This window comes from Solea solea, chromosome 3 (assembly GCF_958295425.1).
Source record: "Solea solea chromosome 3, fSolSol10.1, whole genome shotgun sequence".
NCBI classification, from domain to species: Eukaryota; Metazoa; Chordata; class Actinopteri; order Pleuronectiformes; family Soleidae; genus Solea; species Solea solea.
Genome location: NC_081136.1, coordinates 864,785 through 885,212, shown reverse-complemented (window position 1 = coordinate 885,212; position 20,428 = coordinate 864,785). Strand labels below are relative to the sequence as shown.

The 20,428-nt window shown below is 43.9% G+C and overlaps 1 protein-coding gene across 3 annotated transcripts in view; it reads left to right on the top strand.

The window, feature by feature from the left end:
• Nucleotides 1-17,627: 17,627 nt before the first annotated feature.
• The window catches only part of sema3c (sema domain, immunoglobulin domain (Ig), short basic domain, secreted, (semaphorin) 3C), a 33,177-nt gene continuing 30,376 nt past the window's right edge, over nt 17,628-20,428 (top strand). For all 3 annotated transcript variants that reach the window (XM_058624849.1, XM_058624850.1, XM_058624848.1), the window contains exon 1: nt 17,628-17,810. The gene's annotated coding sequence lies outside the window, so the exon portion shown is untranslated. The remainder of the gene's footprint in view (nt 17,811-20,428) is intronic.

Sequence of the window (20,428 nt, the reverse complement as noted above, 5' to 3'; positions counted from 1 at the left end):
CACGTCTCCCGTCGTGCTCTTGAAGTTACGGCCGACGAGCGGAATCACAGCAAACTCCACGTTCTTTGACCTCAGCTGCTCTGTGAGTGAAAGACTGACGATCCAGAACACCACATCACATTACCACAGAGACATTCTATCCCTTATTTCCTGTAACGGAATCCTCGTGTGTGAGCTGCACTTGGCCACATTAATAGGTCTGCTTTTGATTTAAACCTTCATATAACGTTTCACAGATTCAGAATTATGGGCTGCACGGAGAAGCCATGAGTTCCAGAGTTCCTCCTGATATAGCTCTGCATATTTGCAAACTTATCCACGCATTGCGATTCCTGAACCAAGAGTGGGCCCAGGATAGATCCTGGCGGGACTCCATGGAACTTGGTTGCGCCTCTTTTGAGCGGTGAGTCAGCCAAAAATGTGTGGGTATAGTTGGTCAAGTAAACACAGTGATTTCAAATTTAGAAAATGAACATTTGTTGACATTTGGCACTGCTTCCATGATCCAGCAGGTGGCAGCGAGTGTAAATCAGTTCACCCGTTCACAGAAGAATGAATCATGACATCTGCTGGCTTTGGCCCTGGTAGACGTCCTCACACGACGGGCTGTCGAGTTGGACAGAGCACGTGTACGAACTGAACTTCCGCTCCAACCAGTAGGTGGAGTATTAAGCTCCGCCCACCAAGCAGAAAAATCATTTCGACAACAGAAGAAGGATAATCATCTGATTTCGGACTCCCCTGCTCCACGGACCTTTCATCAGACGTGTCCGAGGGAGATGTAGCATCGTTCGTCCTATTCCCCGTGTCCAGACTTGTACCGCCACCCGATGGTGAAATGGAATACTGCAGGATCATATACCAGGGTCCGTGCAATGCGACGCGCTCTTCGGCGTAAACCAGAGGCCTTTAGTTTGCTTTAAAGGAAGATCGTACTCTAACGTAAGCGAAGCGTCAGAAGAGCAGAGTTTGTGTTTCCTCAGAGAGAAAACTGTGAGACGAGTGTGTTTGTCTTTGTGTGCTGAGACTCCAGCTCCGTGCAGGGACTCCAGCTCCGTGCAGGGACTCCAGCTCCGGGCCGGATCACCAGAGGGCGACTGCGCGGCCCATTAAGTGTTTGGTGTTAAACTGACTGTGAAGAAGTGGACGGGACTCCGGGGAGCCGTAACACCGACCGCTCACTCACACGTCTACGCCTCCACTCTCATTTGTCCACACATGTCGTCAGTGTGGGCACAGGTGTAATAAACCGTGTTGACAAATGTCCTCCTCCTGACCCTGGACAGACACCGCTGAGACATGGACATTGTCTCTGTTTTCCTCATGTTTATCAGGAGCAAAGTGAAAGAAAACAAAGATGACGGGAGATTTATTGTTCCCCCGCCGCAGTTTCCAACAGTCCGATGTGAAGAAGCAGATGTGTGTCGTCACAGAGTGGCTCCGCAGATGCTTCACTTTGGAGGTTTTCTGCAGACGCTCGTGCTACGTGGACCAAACGTATGCACATCGCGTCTCCTCTCCTTCCGGATTCCACGTCTCCTTTTTCAAACTTCAGCCTGAGGAGGGGACACCAGCTAAATCCATCAAATCCAGGAATATAAGATACATTCAAATCCCTCTGGTGGAGTTTCCCCCACAGAAGCCGGCGATCTTTACCCAGGAAATCTGCATGTGGTCGCGGTGCCAGAGCCGCGCGGCGCTGCATGCATGTCAAACTCAGACACATGCTTTTCATCTGCGCTTCACAGGCCCTGGAACACTTTATACTGCGGATCATCACAAAAAAGAAAACAACAAAATCAGCAGTGATTTAATAAGCGACATAAATGTGATGTATCTTCTACAGCGTTTACTTGATTATACTTGATAAGCAGCAGCGCCTGAGGGACAATATGTTAAACAGAAATGAGCAAATCAATACACATATGCCAATATTCATGCAGCTAATGCTGTGTAGAGATCAACTGCTTACTGTGGATCTTTTCTTACATAAAAATGCCAGAATAAGTTCATTTTCCCTCAGATTTCAGCATCTTTTGTCTCACGAGAGTAAACTGAATATCCGCGGTTTCCAGACAAAGCAAAAACCAAAACCTCAGAACATTTTTGAGGCTTTGGTTTTTACACCATTTTCTACATTTCATGTCAGAGTCAAAGTGAAAATGATCCACAGATTATCAGCGAGTGGAAATAATCGTTAGCCGCCGCCGCCGTCCACAGAACACAGACAAAAATTATTTTATATTTGTTTTAAATGATGCTTCGGATGCTACAATCATGAAATTAATTCAAATGTCAAACCTTAAGATTGTTGACAGCTACTTTGAATGTTTTTTAATTATTTATACTTATTGACACTTGTTGGTTCAGTCCTGAGCGTGGACGGGATTGTGTGTGTGAAAATGTTTGAATGGCGTGTCGTGGCAAAACGCTCCGAACGCTCGTTCTGACTAGAAAAACACTCATTTACAGTTTCCCTGGTATTATATTTCATTTCCTAATAAACCGCAGGTTTTCTTTGAAACATGCTGTCGAACAGAGTCAGCTCAAAACTGACCAAACTCTGAACGTCTGTGTTGTGTTTCTCTGACCCTCATGTCCGTGTTTTCTTTTCTCTCTTTTTCTCTTTTCTGCACTTTGAGCTTCAGCCGCACAATAAAATCCTTTGTGACGGATCAATGGTCTGATGTTAAACATCAAATCGCTTTTAAAAATCAAGGCAACACAAGGGACTTTACATGAAATATGAAATATTAAACGCATCGTTCGCGGGCGTCTGTTCGTCATTCAACCACAGTGTCAGAGGTCAGAGGTCACATGTCTCCATGTCTCTATGTCCCGAGACACTTCACTAGCAAAGCTCCTGACAGCTGAACCAAGAGTGTGTGAATGGGTTGATGGATGTGTGATAGAAACAGAGCTGCACATAAATATACAGTATGAACATGTGATTGAACGGGTCAACGGCAAAAGTGTAGCGTGAAAATAAATTTTCAATAAACGGCTTTCAAGACTAGGAAAGTATACAAATACAGATTATGTGTATATATATATATATATATATATATATATATATGCACAGTCATGATGAACCGCAAAAGCAACGCAGTTCTGAGAATTTAAATAAAGGATTGGTTAAAGGAAAACTAGTAAATATCGAACTCCAAAAATTAGAGTGTCATCAGCGTATAAAGTAACTTTAACACCGAGTGTGTCGCAGGCGACACTTTGCGTCGCCATAATTACGCGCCGGTTTGTGCTATCGGAAAAATTCCAGCGGTTTCTGAACGCTGAGAAGTTGCACGTCAAAGCCAACGTGTGGTTATTACGGTAATTTCACTCGTGCTGTCGCAGGAAGCCGGAGAATCTGTGTCTTGGTCACCAGAGTTGGGGGAAAAAAACTCTGGTACATAGTTTCCATATTTTTGAGACAAAGACTCAAACCAATAAAGTTTAAAATGTGTTTTATACAAATTTAACACACAAATTCTGGTGTTTGTGTTTTAGTGTGTTTTTCTTTATTTTAAATTGTTCATACACTATTTTAACGTGCAGCAAGTTGTAAATAACTGCCAGATATTTAAAGGTACCCTAGAAAAAAAACTTACTCACAGGACATTTTCTGGCCCTTTTACATTTAAAATACGTCTGAAAAGTCAGTTAATGTTGAAGTAGATTTGAATTACATTGATGCACAACAAAGTGCTCTGCTGCTGTAAGGACGGACGGACCCACTTGTGGCCGACAGATGTCCAAACCAATCTCTTATTGACACAAAATGCCCGGCCTGCATTCCCCTCCCCTCCCCTCTGGGAAAACGAGTCCGCAGGTTAATACTCGCCTAATCAATCAGAGCCTTGAATTGTATTACCTGTGTGTGTGTGTGTATCCCTGATCTGTCACTCACCTAATTAGCACTCTTCATCTCCTCGTGGTGGAGGCGGTCCCATGGCGGACGCAGGGGTGGAACTCATTAACCGTCCTGGCTTTAAGTCGCTCCCCGCTGCTGCTCTTCTACTGAAAACCTGAGAGACTCCCTGGGGGGTTTGGGAGGAGCAGTTCCTTTGGTCTGTCGACGTGCACTGGCTTTGATTATTGATCTGGACCTGAAGTCAGACCCTGCTTGGATGTTTAGATGTCTGTTCACCCTGAAGAAGTAATCAAGAAAATGGGGAGTGACAGGTCAGTGACCTGGCTGTAATTGAATTGTTGAGATACGCTCAACAACTCAAAGTCACATCCAGGAGGGACGGTCTGACCGGAGTCAGCTGATACTTTTGTACAGGGCCGGCCCCAAGCTTTCAGGGGCCCAAGAAAAAAATTTGATTTTTGGGGCCAAAAATAAAGCAGGAAATGAGAGAAACTACAAACATTGACCTTCAGATATTATTAGAAACAACGGAATTCTGCTTCAAAACTCTACTGTCGTAGAAACACAGCAATGCAACAACATTTACTGTCTATGACAAAACAAAGAATCTTCATTTTAGAGCAAATATGAACCTGAAAGCAGTTGTTTTTAGTGTGGACATGTTTGTTCATTAGATCTCATTAAGACCTTGATTTTGCCCCGTGTTCACATGTGTTTATAATCCTTGCTCATGGCCGGGTTGTTTGCTCTAATGAGCCTCCTCATGTCAAAGTAATGCCCCCCATATGAGGATGAAGTCATCACTGTGTCCTCCGACAGTAATAATCTTTCTCTCCGTACAGTTTTACTGCTTTAAGCCCAAAGTTTTTATCTGTGTAGGTTTTACCCTCAGCTAAAAATGCTTGATCCTAGAGGACAACATTTATGTTTAGTGCATTTAGACATGCAGACATGGACCTGCTGAAGTTCAAACTTCAGAATCAGAATGGAGAAGAAAGGGGATTAAAAAGATCTTGTATGGGCCAAAGAGAAGAGAAAATCCAGGTAAAAATCAGAGGAGAAGGAGCAGATTGGTTTGAACACATCAAACCTTTGAAGTAAAAGCCTGTTTAATAAGGAAGTCACAAATGAGTTCACTGTTTACTGAACGCGAGGCTGGAGTCAGCGTTTCACTTTCCCTAAAAGCCCCGCCTTCCAGCAAGCATCGCAGTAACGACAATCAAAGGTCGCAGTTAATCAGGCGACGCCGTCTTTCTACGTAAAAGTATATTGATTAAACTGTCTGAGCCTCAGTGAGTGTGTCACTCAGGGTTTGATTGGCTTGGTCTGAGAAAAGAAGGCCGCAAATAAATCACAGGCACTGAAGCGATGAGCCGTCTTAGAGTGTTGAAACCGTAGAGTTGACGTCGCTTTACTGAAATCTATTCCATCTCAAATTAAGACGTAAAAGTTAAAGCTGATTTTTGACTCATAAACAAAAACTCTGAGGCACGATAGCAGCTGTGAGGCCGTGTTTTCACACAGCTGGACCGGGCTGAACCGACACTCAGTGGAGAAACTCACAGGAGGCCATGTCAAAAAACAGGTGGCCGCACACAGGAAGTCACAGTGGAGCCAGCAGATGTCCGAAACCCCCAAAATGCTAACCCGTGTCACTGAGAAAGGTTCACACGAGGTAAAACGGGGACAAATGTGGACGATCGCCCAAATAAAAACATGAAAACATAATAAACATGTTCACAAAATGATTCATAGAGGTTTAATCCAGAAGGAAGGATTGAAATCCAGTAGAAGACTCACCGGCTAACACTTTAACCAAACGCTAACATACGTGCTAGCCTGCTAACAAGCGTTAGTTTGCCTTGTCGTTAATTTAACAGGTTATTTGCTAAATGAACGAATGACGGAGATTGAAGAAGGCGACGCCGCGCATGCTAACGGCCGTTAACATTTTAATCTAATCCTAATATACATGCTAGCCTTCGAATAAAGTTAGCACTACAGTTGCTAATGAGCTGTGCTGATGGAAGAATAATCCAGGAGAATAATCCAGAAGATAGTTCACAAAACACAACGACATGCTGGTCTATGCTGGTCTTTCTAGCGGGGGCATTAGCCTACATTAGCCCAAGTAGCCTCCACTGCCATTAAAACACCACGACTAACTACAATTAACATTTTGACCCAAGGTAGCAACAAAAAAAACGTCAACCCCCCCAAGAAGGAGTGAAATGAAGGAAGTGTGACGTAGCGACGACAGCGATGAACTGTAAACATTCCCAAATGTAAAGTTTCTGCTCCTTGAGCTCAGACTGTATATCTTAGCTCCTTGTTATCGTCATCCATCACGAGGAGTCACATCGGGGCCAAGAAGAGTCTCTTTACCGTGAATTAAAGCTAAGTGAAGACGACACAATGCTCTCAGTCTCTGATTTATCTTAAGATTAGTCATGCTCGTCCGCTGACCTCTGACCTCAGGAAGCAAATAAAGCAGCAGGAAGTTTACACAAGTGATGGCTGAGGACAAACGTCTGATAAATGACGTTAACTATGTGTTTATGCTTTTATGGATTTATTGAAAGCACTAATCTGAATCCATAAAAACTTTCATTTTATTTCTAATTGAAAACATACACATAAATAAATAGCTTTATTTTCTTAAAAATGTGCTATTAATTATAGCAGAGACATAAAAACAAAGCAGCATAGTGAGGTGTAAAATAACATTTGGGTTCTCAGCTTTTATCCAGCAGTGATGCAGATAAACACGCTTTTTAATTCAACATCTGCTGCATTTTTAAAACCAAACAACCTTCCATCCATCAGTCACTGCTGCTGAGGTTTGGTGGAAGTGTGTCATAAATAATAAGAACTATGACCTGCACGCTGTGGCATGACTTGAACCTCTCCTCGCACTTCACGCCTTCTTCCACAGGTGAGCGGCTCTGGTGGGCGCCCGGGGGTCCAGGGGCCCGGGGGCCCGGCGGGCAGAGTTGAGCGGCTCCTCTGGGATGAAATCCTTTGAGTCTGGTGACTGAAGGTTCACGGTGAGCGAGCGGCTGCTGGGATTGTGCCGATCCGTAGCCGTTTCAGTCTCCGAGGGTTCGCTGACATCATGCATCTGTGTCTCATACCCTGGCGAGAGTAAAGGATACAGCTTGACCCTTGACCTTAGGTGAAATTCAACCAATTCGTCATGCGTGGCTGAATCAGGGGCCGCGGCTCCTGGCACATCTGCTCATAATGCAGGTAGTGTGTGTGTGTGTGTGGGGGGGGGGGCTGTGACGCCCACAAATCCCCCCCCTCCACAATCTGCTGATGTAGAGAAATTGATGGCGGTTGAGTCATTTGCTTTCAGGGCTCTCAACATAATGAGGCTGTATATCCTTGAGCTCCTCGCTTCCCCGCGCTCACCTTTGAACTTTGATAAATCCAGAACCTTCTGGACGGTTTTAAGAGCCAAAGAACTCCGTCCATCCGTCCTCGCTCTTCAAACAACGCCACGGCCGCTGCAGAGTGTCGGCGAGTGTTTAAAGTCGCTGAGATGGATGACGCCACGTCGTTTCAGCTCAAACACTGTGCAGACGTCGCCGGTTGGTAACGGCAGACTTATGGATGCTGTACTCTCAGTGTTTGTCAGCCGGTAAATCAAGGACATTAGACTGTATTTAAATCTTCATTTGGTGCAGAACAGAGATGTTTGGAGTCAGTCACTGGAGCTTTATGAAAGTGATTAAGCGTTGGCGACAGGATACAATGTTCTCTACAATGTTCTTCACAGCGCCAGAGGAAACTAATGCACGTCCTCATTTGTTTACACGTCTTACACTCACTACTGCAGACTTGTGCAGGTTTTAGGTATTTCTGGCTGCAGAGGGCTCTGCTAAGTCTGATTGGCAGCGTCGCTTGAGTTTTAAAACGTCTGTGAAACATCTGGGGGGGCGGGGGGTGGGGGGTGGAGTTAGCGAAGCATAAACTGAGTAAATCTCCATAAAACCCCTGTCTTCATCTCGACCGGAGGCTATTGTTCACGACGCTGTCAGCAGCTGCTTACATGAAGCCTGATTTACACTCACGTTGCACACCTGTACCCTTCCTCTGCGTCTCGGACGTCGACGCACGCTGGGATTCGTACGTCGTCATCATTGTCGCGTGGAAGCAGCGACTGTGAGCTGAAGCCAGAACACAGCTGCTGTGAACATGTCCACTCTGTCTAAAAGCAGCTTCACTGCATTTACCTGTCTGTCTGTCTGTCTGTCTGTCTGTCTGTCTGTGAGCGGCGATACGTTAAGAATGGAATTTGATCAAATTTCCTGGGGATTTAGGTTCATGGTTGAAGGAGGAAATGCTTTTATGATATACTGTACATACATATATATATATATATATATATATATGTATATATATATACATACATACAGTGAAGCTTTGCATGTTCTTATGACTGAATCCCTCGTGCCATGAGCAGCTACAGGGCTTTGACCTGTTGCCATTGCAGTGAAAATCTGCATCTTCTCCAGTTCTGCACTCGGTCACGGAGGTCAAATCTGTGATTGACGGCAGATCGATGATAGACAGGCGACCTCTGACCTTTTAATGCAGGCTCAAACGCACAATCATGACCATTCTGAAGTGACTCTGACAGGATGTCCTTAAAGACATGAAACGCCCACAGAATATTGACATATATATATATGTATATATATATATATATATATATATATATATATATATATATATATATATATATACATATATATATATATATGTATATATATATGTAAATAGCCAAAAGTCAATGTCATTGAACGCAGAGGCAACAATAGAGAGTTCTTGCTGTTTACCAGATTGTGGAGAAGCCTCATGGAGATCTGAACTCTGTGAAGTGATCCACACTGACGGCCAAATTACAGGAATTTAGCCCCTCCCTCTCCATCCTGGACTATCTGCTAAAGTATGATAAATGGAGCTGTGATGGAATGCGCTCGCCACAACAGGCTGTTTTCTTTTCTTTTCTTTTCTTTTCTTTTCTTTTCTTTTCTTTTCTTTTCTTTTCTTTTCTTTTCTTTTCTTTTCTTTTCTTTTCAATGAGGAGGCGGTATCTCAGAATCAGTGGCCGAGGGTGTTTACTGTCAGAGTAATCACGGCGGATCTTATGGAGAGTCTGGATTCACGGCACCCTGCTGATGTGAGAGTTTACCGCGAGGTTAAAACAACACGCTGTTGACTGACGGGATGAAAAACAGCTGATTCCTCTCAGAGCTTCAGTGTTTTGACGCGTCTTACTTTTGTCTTCGTCCCTGTCATGTCTTGTGTCTTTGTGTGATGTTGTCACTGTGAGACAAAGACACGGACACCGTCGCAGTTTCGGGGGAAATGAGGCTTGAAATTTAATCAAATGTAGCAGAAGGCACCGTAACAGGATGGAAACTGCCACGACTAGTTAATGTGCTTTGGCTGACGGAGCGAAATGGACGCGCTCCAGCGATGATGATGACGCCCAACGAGAATGTGAAGCTGGGCGGTCGTTATCTCCTCTGTGTGTGTGTGTGTGTGTGTGTGTGTGTGGCATAATGTACCATCTCTTCTGCCTGTCTTTGTCTCTCTGGCATGCTCGTCATTAAAATAACTTATTTAGCTTATAACATCTGCTGAGTGGCTGTGGTTGCACAATGAAGAGCTGTCTGTCTGTCAGTCTGTGGAGGGAGGGAGGGAGGGAGGGAGGCTGCACACACACACACACACACACACACACAGTTCACACACTGTCTCACATCAAACACCGTCGTGTTTAAACATAAATACACACACACACAGTATAGATTCTCTGAGATGATGGAGGAACACTGAAGCTCTTAGCACATTTTAGAGGAGCAGAATGATTGATCTGGTGTTGGGAGCGAAATGCTAGATTTATATTTGTGAGTTAACGAAAGACAGGAGCTGCAGAAGCAGCTTATGCAGCTGGAGACAACTTGACTTGTCAGCCGTTGACGACGGTTCAGTCTGCACCAGACTGTTCTTGCTCACAGATATCAGAACTGTGTTTCCGTGATGCCTACAGTTTGGGCAGCACATGGCAGCGAAGTGGCGAGCGCAGCAGGCGCTGTCACTGGTTTGGATCCCTGTTAACCCTAACCCACCTCACCTTCTGCCCGATGTCCAGCCCCCTCTTTTTCCCTCAGTCTACACGACAAACATATCAAAACCTGGAGCGCTTATAAAAGTCACAAAATTACAAAAACCTCAAGGACGAGACCTTGATTTGCTTTGATTCAGCCTGCACACGCTCAGTTAATCATCTTATTCTCCACAGCGGTGTAGAAACTATGCAAAGACCAATCATCTGGACTCAGGTATGTTTAAAGCAGTGAAGCAGTTTTTTGCTCAGTTCTGACTCGGCACGCTGCAACACTATAATCAGTCACAGTTAAACTGTGTTGTGTTGAGCCGACCTTAGCTAAAGTCTAACAAAGACTGAACCTCTGATATAATTCTTTGACTTCAGGAAATCGTAAACGGCTCCACCATCTGTCATCAAACCTTCAGACAGAAAACAGCTCCCGTCAGCATGGACCAGGTCAGGTCTAAAGTTTGGACGAGTCCTCATCGTGGACTTGGATGGAGCGCATGTTTCCATGACCTGATTTCCTGGGGTCCCCACATAACTCTACTGTTCTGACCTCAAAATTCAGCAGAAACCTCCAAGTGTGCGTCAATCAGATTAACAACCAGCAGGAACAATCTGGAATACAATCTGGAATACGAGGTCATTAAATGTTAAACTCTGCGGCTCAAATTCACTTCCAGTTCTGCACCGCCGTCGTTTTTCACGTCAGCTCTCATCAACTCCACAACAGTGAACAACAGATAATGGACCTCCAACATGAGGGTTTGCACGGCCGCTGGTGCCAATCCCAGCTGACCCAGGGCGAAAGGCAGGGTCACACCCTGGACAGGTCCCTAGTCCATCGCAGGGCCACCTCTGCTGGAGAACCCGGGGGAAAACCCACACAAACTCCGCGCAGAAAGGTCCTTGTTTGGACCGGGCTGTGAATCCACGTCTTTTTTGAACCAAGGCCAGAGTGCACAAGCTCTCCAGTAGCTATAAAACACAAAACACGGCATCCAACACCTTCAGCGTGTCCAAAAACCACCCACTACATGTGTACAGGCGCTGTCTCGCATCAAAACATCCTCCCTCAAACCTGTCTTTCTTAAAAACCTCTCCACCCTCCAGCAGCTCCATTATTCCAGGATCTGCTTCCAGAACTCTCCTCCCAGCAGCTGTGCAACCAAACACTCGCTCCAACACTGTGGATTCTCCCGGGTCGATTATGTCATCGCGTCAAACCCCGACCTGATAAGCCGATCCACTCTTTGAGCCAAATATTCACGAATACCCAACGCTGCCCTCTCCATGGATTTAGTCAAACTGCCACTGAGTCGTGTTGTTCACACATGTTGTGACACATGTTTTAATTCAGTCTGCTTCATGCAGCATTGCTTTTAATCTTTCATATCATCAGTAACTCTTAATGCTTAATACATCAGATAAGTTAGAAACATTAGACTGCATTTAATCGGTGAATTGTGAGCTAAGAAAAATCTACCACAACACGTTCTTTGTAGAAAAGATCATAAAACGTCTCAGACTGGAGGGAATCCAAAACTCTTCAACCAAGCCCTCCAACAATTGATCTTAGAAGACAATACAAATGTCCTTTTACCTGGAAGTTACTTAAGGGAAAACCAAAAAATCTGAATTTAAGAGGTTTTGGAAGTTGATAATCAGGAAATGATCCTCACATAACTTTTCTCTGTCTTAAATTAGCTTTTAATTCACTCAGAGACGAGTAAACAACGTATAAATCCAAGCGGAGACTTTTCAACTTTGCGTGAGTTCATTAAGTTTGTGAGACGGACTAATGAGCATGTGGATGTCGTGCGGTGCCGACTCTAATAAATCTGTTAAGATCTCACTGTGGAGCTCAGTGTCACAGACAGTACAGCAGCGACAGGAAGCAGGAAGCAGGAAGTGGGATAAATCACAGCCAGACTCCATCGCCCTGTGGAAGTTAAAGCCTCGAGGAGAGAACTTCTTCAATTTAATTCATCATTTAGCCACACCCACACTGACAGGGAAGCGTGGAAGACAGGAAATAAGGTGCAGAGACGTCAGGGTCGTGTGTCAGAGACCGACGATCCACATCAGACATTTTCTATGACTGTGACACTGGATTTCCTGGTTATTTTGATACATTTTAAGTTCCTCCCATTTTGGAGGAATATAAACATAACATAAAAAACAATTACTCTTTTATAATTGCTTTAAATAGCACTTTAATGAACATGTGCTCCAGGTTGGTGGTAATCTGGACTGTACCATGTTGGATTAGAGGGTTGCGGAATGTTTTTGTACTCAACTCAGTTTGGTATCTTCCATTTTTCCATTGTTTTATATGCGACACACACAAGCTGTTGTTTTCTGGTACCAGGTATCGCTATCGCTAAAGGAAAAGTAAAAAAACGTAGAGTGGAGTTGAGATGGAACTGTGTCGTGGAAAAGGACCAAACATTTACTATGTGATGTTAGTTAGCAATATTACATGTTTCATTTTGTCATTTAAAAGTGAGAAAGTACCTGTGCAACCCTACAGTCCAACATGGTACAGTCCAAAGTTCTATTCAAAGCAATTATGAAAGAGTAATTGGGTGTTTGTATGATCTTAATATTTGACCAAAAATGGGAGGAGCAGTTGAGCCCAGATTTGTTATCAAGAACAAATGTGACTTCAAAAAAAAAGAAGATAAAAAAGAAAATCTCTGAACCACTATTGTTATTAATGTTGTTGTTGTTGGCGCTCAGAGCTTCTCAGAAATGCATCTGCTGGGTTTAGACGCATACCGAAACTTAGTGACACCATGTGTGTCTGGGTGTGTTTTCAGTTTGGAAAATGTGTCTGAATAGGAAAAAAAAACACAGTTTCCCTTTATAACAGTTTCTGTTCTGGTCAAAGTCATGTGACGTGTCCACGTGACCGAGCAGCGACACTGTCTTTGTCTCTGCACTTCAGGCACAGCGACGTACGTATGAACGCTTTGACGTTCAGGAGAAAGCACGGGAAGATTCCTCCAAAGCGGTTTTGACACGGAGCGTGACTCTGAGCGGAATTCCTCACCAAAACTCTCCATTGATCTCTCTCTCGCGAGCTGTTGGACGTGAAGGACGCTGCCGCTTCCCATTTAGCATTTATCAGGTTTGCACTTCGGTTCCTAGCAGCCGATTAGCGGTCGCATTACTCAAGTCTTTTTGTGCGTTTCCTTCTCTCGCTCGCACAAGTGTCTGCACAGATGTGGAGGGAACATGTGTGAAAAATCACAGCAGCTGCCCTGATGGGAAACTTTAGAATCTGGTTTTATTTCACACACACACACACACACACACACTGGAAAATGTACTGGTCTCCCTGATATTTCAAGAACCGCGATTCACTGAAGGACGGACCACCCGTTACTTCACATGTCCTGGAATGTGCATTACTGGTCACTTTGCAAGTTTAAAAGATTATGGATTGAATTCTGTTAAAGTATCACCAGAGCAGGAGAGTCCATTAAACTCTGAATCTGAATAAAACTGTCAACGCTGAGACTGCAGTTTGAAGGAGGAAGGAAAGTATATATATATATACATACATATATGTATATATATATATATGTATATATATATATGTTTATATTTTAAATAACATAATTAACAAATAATGAAATATGCCAATATAAAGAGCTCAATGTTGGAAAGAATTCATATCTTCAAGTTCCCATCCTTGCATTGGAGTTGATATGTTGATGGTATCTCATGTGGTTTTCTGTGACGCTCTACTTCTGGTTGTATGTTTTTTTTTGACAGATTTTTAGTAGAGTTAATGTTTTATACTGTGGATCAATAGCAAACCAGTGAAGAGATGACGTGTGTAATCATGAGTTGCGATAAACCAAAGCTCAGAATTACACAATGATTATCTCCTCACCAATTGTGCGCGAGTTCCCCAGGAAACCACAGACAGTGGTCGACTTTTCTTTGGACAACAAACCTCAGAGGAAACAAATGGATTTCCTGTATTTGGCCGCTCGTGTTTCTCAAAGTTGGGGGCGGAAAACCAAAAGAACCCGAGGCGAAACGTGAGCGGTGACCCCGCAGTAAAACATTACACCAGTGGTGACAGTGTATTAGTACGTCACAGTTAACCCGGCGACTAAACAAAGTCATCCTTCCCTGACCTTGACCTGTGTGTTTAACATCAGCGAGACAAATGCTTAACATCTGCAGCGCTAACAAGGGACAGGCGGTTCAAAGGCTTGCGTGCGACGTACTACAACTCGGCTGTCACGTGACATTTGACCACACGTTTTCATCGTCTACAAACGCCGTGAGTCCCCCTATAATCATGTCTGCTGTCACATGTTACACCTGTCTGCTGTTTGTTAGACCCTCTGTGGCTCGACACGCTCATTAAGCTAATTTACTGCTGTGAGCTCTGTCGCGGGGGATAGTAAAGGGATGCTCCTCATCTCTATTTAGCTCTCACCCACATCTTTCCATTCTTCCCCTTCCTCCAACAATGACAGGCATGCACTCGGGCCCAATGAAGACGCCGCATCGCTCTCGCGGGCCGCCCTGACATTTTAATTGGAGAGGCGTAAATCACGCTCCATTGTCAAGGAGAGGGGTAATTATTTCCTCCTGTGTGAGCCAGCAGTGATACCCTCTTACTTTCCCTCGGTTACACTTTCTCTTTCCCCGTCAGACGTTTCACACACACACACAGCTGAGACTTAAGTTTAAGCTCAACTTTTACCTTAAACCCTTTACTGGGTTAAGAACTACATTTGGTAACTTCCCGGAGACACCCAAAACTGCGTTAGCATGAAATCTGACCCATCATCGGAGGCCTGCGACTGTCTTCTCTGCATCTACAGTAATATCTCGAGAATGAGAATGAGAGAAAGTTGATGAAATGAGGTGTTTTGGAGCAGGAAAACATGGAAAAGGTCTGAAGGTTTCCTTTCCCTTTATTTGTGTTTTTCTTGTATATTCTTACATGTGCGAGGAAGCATGCACAGTACTTTCATGGACCTGAAGATCCCTCACACCTGGGCTCACACCTGCAGCTAATTGACATGTGACACTCACACCTGCGGCTAATTGACATGTGACACTCAACCTCAGGAGCGACACAAACAGTGAGTGTCATCTCGGTCTCAGCGTGGAAATGCGGAATCATCAAAGGCATCATGGTAAGACATGGTTCGGGTCTTAAAGCCAAGTCTTTGGAGACTCCTGGCTCCACTGGTTTGGGCTTGTGTTGGAGTGACTTCAGCTCGTGTCCATGCAGGTTTGGCACGGCTTTCGCGCTTAGCCTAGCATTTTTAGCTCTCGGTGCTGAGCAAACTTTCCCCCACTCGTCCCCATTTAATGTGTTTGTGTGTTAACTGTGAATATTTTCCAAGGAACTGAAGTGAACATGATATCCACAAGTCTCTGGGTTTGCATGCTCAGGGGTTTGCAGTGCTCCTCTCCACAAAACCAGATCCACCTCTCTCTTTTCATTTCTTTTTTTTCATGCTAACCACATTGGATGAAGAATGCGATTACTTCACGATCCACTGTGGCAAGACCACTCAAGGATACATGTAATGGCAGGGGGGGTGAAGGAATGCATGTGATACAAAGACAGAGGGGCAGCTAAGTGTTATAGCCGTGTTAGCTGTGGGACTCTGGGGACAGCAGTGAGTGTCTGCTGGTCCTTCCACTAAATGATCTCAACAATTATTGGATGGATTGGTGGAAAATGTGGGCCCAGTAAATTGAAGCATTGGATGATTGTCGACGACTTCATTTCCTCCACAGCCACCACAAACTAACATGTCCAACAACCTTTGGGCAGATTTTCCCCTTTTCACGACGAATGTGGTGCTGCGGCTCGCTGACAGAGCGGGTCGTCTTCCAACCAAAAGGTCAGGGGTTTGATCCCCGGCACCTCAAGTCTACGTGCCGATGCGTCCCCACCAAGACACTTAACCCCAAATTGGTCCTGGCGGCCGTGGCGACAGCTTGTGAATGTGTATGACAGATGTGTGATAGAAAAAGCAACACGTTTGCAGACGATGTGCTTTGTGTGTGAGCGGGTCGGTGGAAAAACTTTACAAATCAAGACCTTTTTCCTGAAAGTCATCGTAATATTCCCGCATAAAAACGCTGGAAACTTTGCATGGAGGTCAAGTCTGGTGCAAATGCAATATTGTCATAGTCCTCAGACCCATGCTCTGCCCCAGGGATCTACAGCGCCCCCCTAAGGTGAAACACGGATGGAACGAGCCAAAACTAAGTTGCACCGAATTTCACAAAACTTGGTGGGAACATGGTATAGTCCAAGACGAACAAAAAAGTCAATTGGGACCATGGCCTCAACTCAACAGGAAGTCGGCCATTTAGGATTTTGTGCGCTTCATAACTGAACAAACTCGTCTTTTATTGTTATTGTTTGTTTTTATTTTATTGTTTATTGTATTTAGTCTTTGAATTTATTGTTCTCTCACTATATTACTCATTACTGCTAGTAGCAGCTAGTGTTGCTGCTAAAAAGCCTCAAGCTAAGATGAGAAGTGAACTCCGTGGTAAGTTTATGTCTTTCTTACTCCAGTTTAAATGAAATAGAATTAGTTTTTAATTTGGTACAAACAGTAAACTTTCACTAGCATGTGTTCAACATTGCTGTCGGTTGCTTGCTAGCATTAGCATTTGGCTTACTCAAACCAGCAGTGTGCCTTGGTTTAGGTGTAGAGTGCAGTTAGCATGATCTCATGGACTTATTTTAGGCATTTTCAAGCTTATCTGAGCTTCAATTTCCCAGCTTTAGTTTCCGTGCGTTGAGCCTGATTATTGAACAGATACAGTAAATACCTGAAAGCTGATTCATTTATGCTATAATTAGTGGCTGGGGAAAAAAAAAAGGAAATGGATGGAAATTGGTCTGATTTCATTCAGATCATAGACAAAAACTAACTTTTTTTTGTTAGATAATTGATCACCTACATAATAAAACCTGTCACATTCCTGAATGTGTTTGAACTTTGAGTCTTCAGCCTTTGTCTCTATGTGAGCTACAAGTCCTCATGTCTCCTTCAGTCTCGTTAAAATGAGTACGATAAATGCAGCGCACTTTTGGACATTTAAAGTTTTCTCAAGCTATCGACATGAAGTCAATTTACAACGCGAGTCACCATTTAAAGCAAAATGACCATCATTTTTTTGGGACATCCCACAATCATACGATATACAAAAAGGTGAAAGATGTTGGAAATGAGGAGCGTGAGTGACCTCATCGTCCTGTAACCACTTCCAGTTCATCTGAGCGTTACTTTCCAGGCTTGAGTTTCCTGGTGTAATTTAGCCTGATTATTAAGCTCATGCGATTCATTCTCTAATTAATGGACGGAAACTAATGTAAATGTGTGTGACATCATCACACATTACAGTCCTGCATGTGTTTGAACTTCTCCGAGTCTCTGAGTGCGATACTTGTCCTCCACCTCTTGTTCTTTGAGTCCTTAACAGAGGGAGGGAGGGAGGGAGGGAGGACGATAGTGTAAGAGAGGTGTGGGGGGACGAGGAGGGGGGACATGAGTGGAGAGTCTGTAATAGGACACCCGCCTCTCCTCCCTCTCTCCCTCTCTCCTCTCCTCTCCTTCTCTCTCTCTCTCTCTGTGAGTCAAGTCTTCTATGTGAGCACTTCCATGGAGTAGCAGCATTTTCCCTCTCTGCTGTCCCTGTAGGAGACTGGAAACAAGGTGCCACGAAGGGGGAGGATCAATACCATCCAGGTCTGGGGTTTTGGTACCTGGCTTCTTCAAAATACTGGACCAAGCTCCCTGAGAGGTGAGTCCTGAACCATGAACTTCTTCTCCCTGAGAATGTGGTTTATCTGCTGTGCTGTGGTGTGGTGTGCTGTGGTGAGGCAGGATGCAGGGAGAGAGGAGGTACAGGTGCAGAGTCCCAAATCTTAACTTAAACTGAGCTTTCAATGTCACTTCCTCCTCCCTGAAGATCTGTCCATGTGTTTGTGGGTGAACGTTCTACTTCAGCACACCACAAATGTCCAGATCATGAGTCACGACTGTTGGACTTCTGTCTGATAAAAGCTGTAAAAATGAGTTTCTCGTGCAGCTTCAGGCGTCAGTCAACCTTCACATGTCACCGTGAAGAAGTGTTTGTTTCTTAACGTCACAAGATTTTCACAAGTTTAAAGACTTTAAAGAAAGTGTGTGAGGGGACATGTGGCTGTTTCAGAGCCACTGAAGGGTGTGGTATGAGCACCCATCGCCCTGGTACAGACGGGACAGAGGGCAACTTGTTTACCATTTCACTTTTGACTCCAGCTAAGATTTACCGAGTGATTTAAGTCCTCACGCCGACACTGAGAGGACTTTCCTCGTCGCTGTCCTTGTCCTCACATTCATTAACAATCATAAATGACTATTTATGACTTAATCAATGACTATGTTTCTAAAAATAACCATTTTTGTTTCCGAAGATATGAGATGGAAAATTCATAAAGCTGTCAAGGATAAATACAAGTCTCTACTCACTCACTCACTCACAGGGGAGAGACATTCAATCAACACTCAGGACATTACTGGACAACAGTCCATGGATTTTGATGAGCTCAGTGTGATTAATCTTTTGTTAATAGCATTAAACAGGAGAGTATCATTTACTTGGAGAGTCATTAATCCAGACACGCATCACGGGGTCAAAGCGCATTAGAGTGTGTGTGTGTGTGTGTGACGATCAAAGATACTGAGACGTTTGTAAAAACCGAGGAAGCGCCTAAACCTGATCCGGCGGGGTGTCATGACACGCCCACAAGGTGATGGACGTCCCACACGATGAGTTTAGCAGCTGTGACACCGACAGTTCTTCTGCCTGTGACAAGTTTAAAAGGCTCCAGTCAATTATTAAAATGACGGTGCACACATTACATTCAATTATATATATTTTCAATACAATTCTAATGTTTGTTTTTTTTTAAATCCCCCCAAAAAACCATTTGGTTCGGATTAAGGAAACTAAATAACTTAACTCCCCCAAACCTCCACACGCGGACGTGTTGCCTAATATTTTTTTTAGGACTGTACTGACGCTCATTTATGACATTGGATGTAAACTCACACTAACACATGTTTTTAATGAATAAGGAGGTCATTTAGATTTATAGTGAATAATTCACAGGTCGCAGCCATTTACACTGGAACTCATTTATACCAGCGGTGATCGGGGAAAAAAGAGCCGTTATGTCTCGATGCCCAGATTTGGTAGAAAACAAAAACTAGACTAGAGAATTTGGTGGAGTTCACCTTCTTCCCGAGGCCCAACATTCCACTTAAATTCATTTAAGCCTTACAGATAAGAAATATGCCTGAATATTATCTGGATATGTACCAACATTTTAGTGGGAACGAAAATGTTTACCTTTTTGGTGATATTAAGATTAAGATATTAACTTAGAGTCAGAGGAGTCTTGTATTGTTAGCAATACCGGTCAATAACAACACTCCAATGACCTATTTGGTCGAAAAAGACATCGAGATAATAATATTTATGATGATGTTTCACATCATTTAAAAAAGAAAGTGTTTGTTTTGTCGATGGAACGATAAATAGTTAACAACTATACGTATTTATGATGCAAAATGATTCTATTCATTCCATTTTAACTTTACATTAAGTGTCAGGATGCATGACTTTGATTGGGGGGCCGCATGTGGCCCACAGGCCACGAGTTTGAGACCTCTGCCCTACACAATATGTTGCTCACAGAGGAAATTGTACAAGTGGAACGCACCATTACACCTCATTACACCATTGCTGTTATTTTACAAAGCTTTCAGGTGCCATTTTTTATTTGACCTGACGACAGAAATCCATCAATCAAAAGAACCGATAATCACGTTGTGCATGAGCAGATATCACAGAGCTGCAGAGTGAGTCAGGAAAAACAATGCTTTAACTCACCCTTAAAGAATCACAGACAGAAGCCAGCGTGTGTGTGTGCGTGTGTGCGCGTGTGTGTGTGTGTGTGTGTGCGTGCATGTGTGTGTGTGTGTGTGTGTGTGTGTGATGCAGCAGGAGAAGGCGGCTCCGCCTGCTTTAAAAAACCCTCATGCTGTTTCATTCCTCTCGTCTGCACTTCCCCATCTGTTCCCCTCACGCACCTGAACAGTAGAGTTTCTCCTCGGCTGTAAATCAACTCATGCTTCACCTCCCCGCGCGCACACACACACACACACACACACGCACACACACACACACACACATCTCAGCCTATTTGTTCACTACACCCCAAACTGAAATGTTCATAACAATCCCGCTGCGTTCTTATGTCTGAGAACATCAATGTTTAATGTTCACATCAATAATCCATGAGAGCCGAGATCAACCTCACAGAAAAACACGGTTTCTTTTCTTTGTAAATGTGAAGAAGTCCAGCTTTTTAT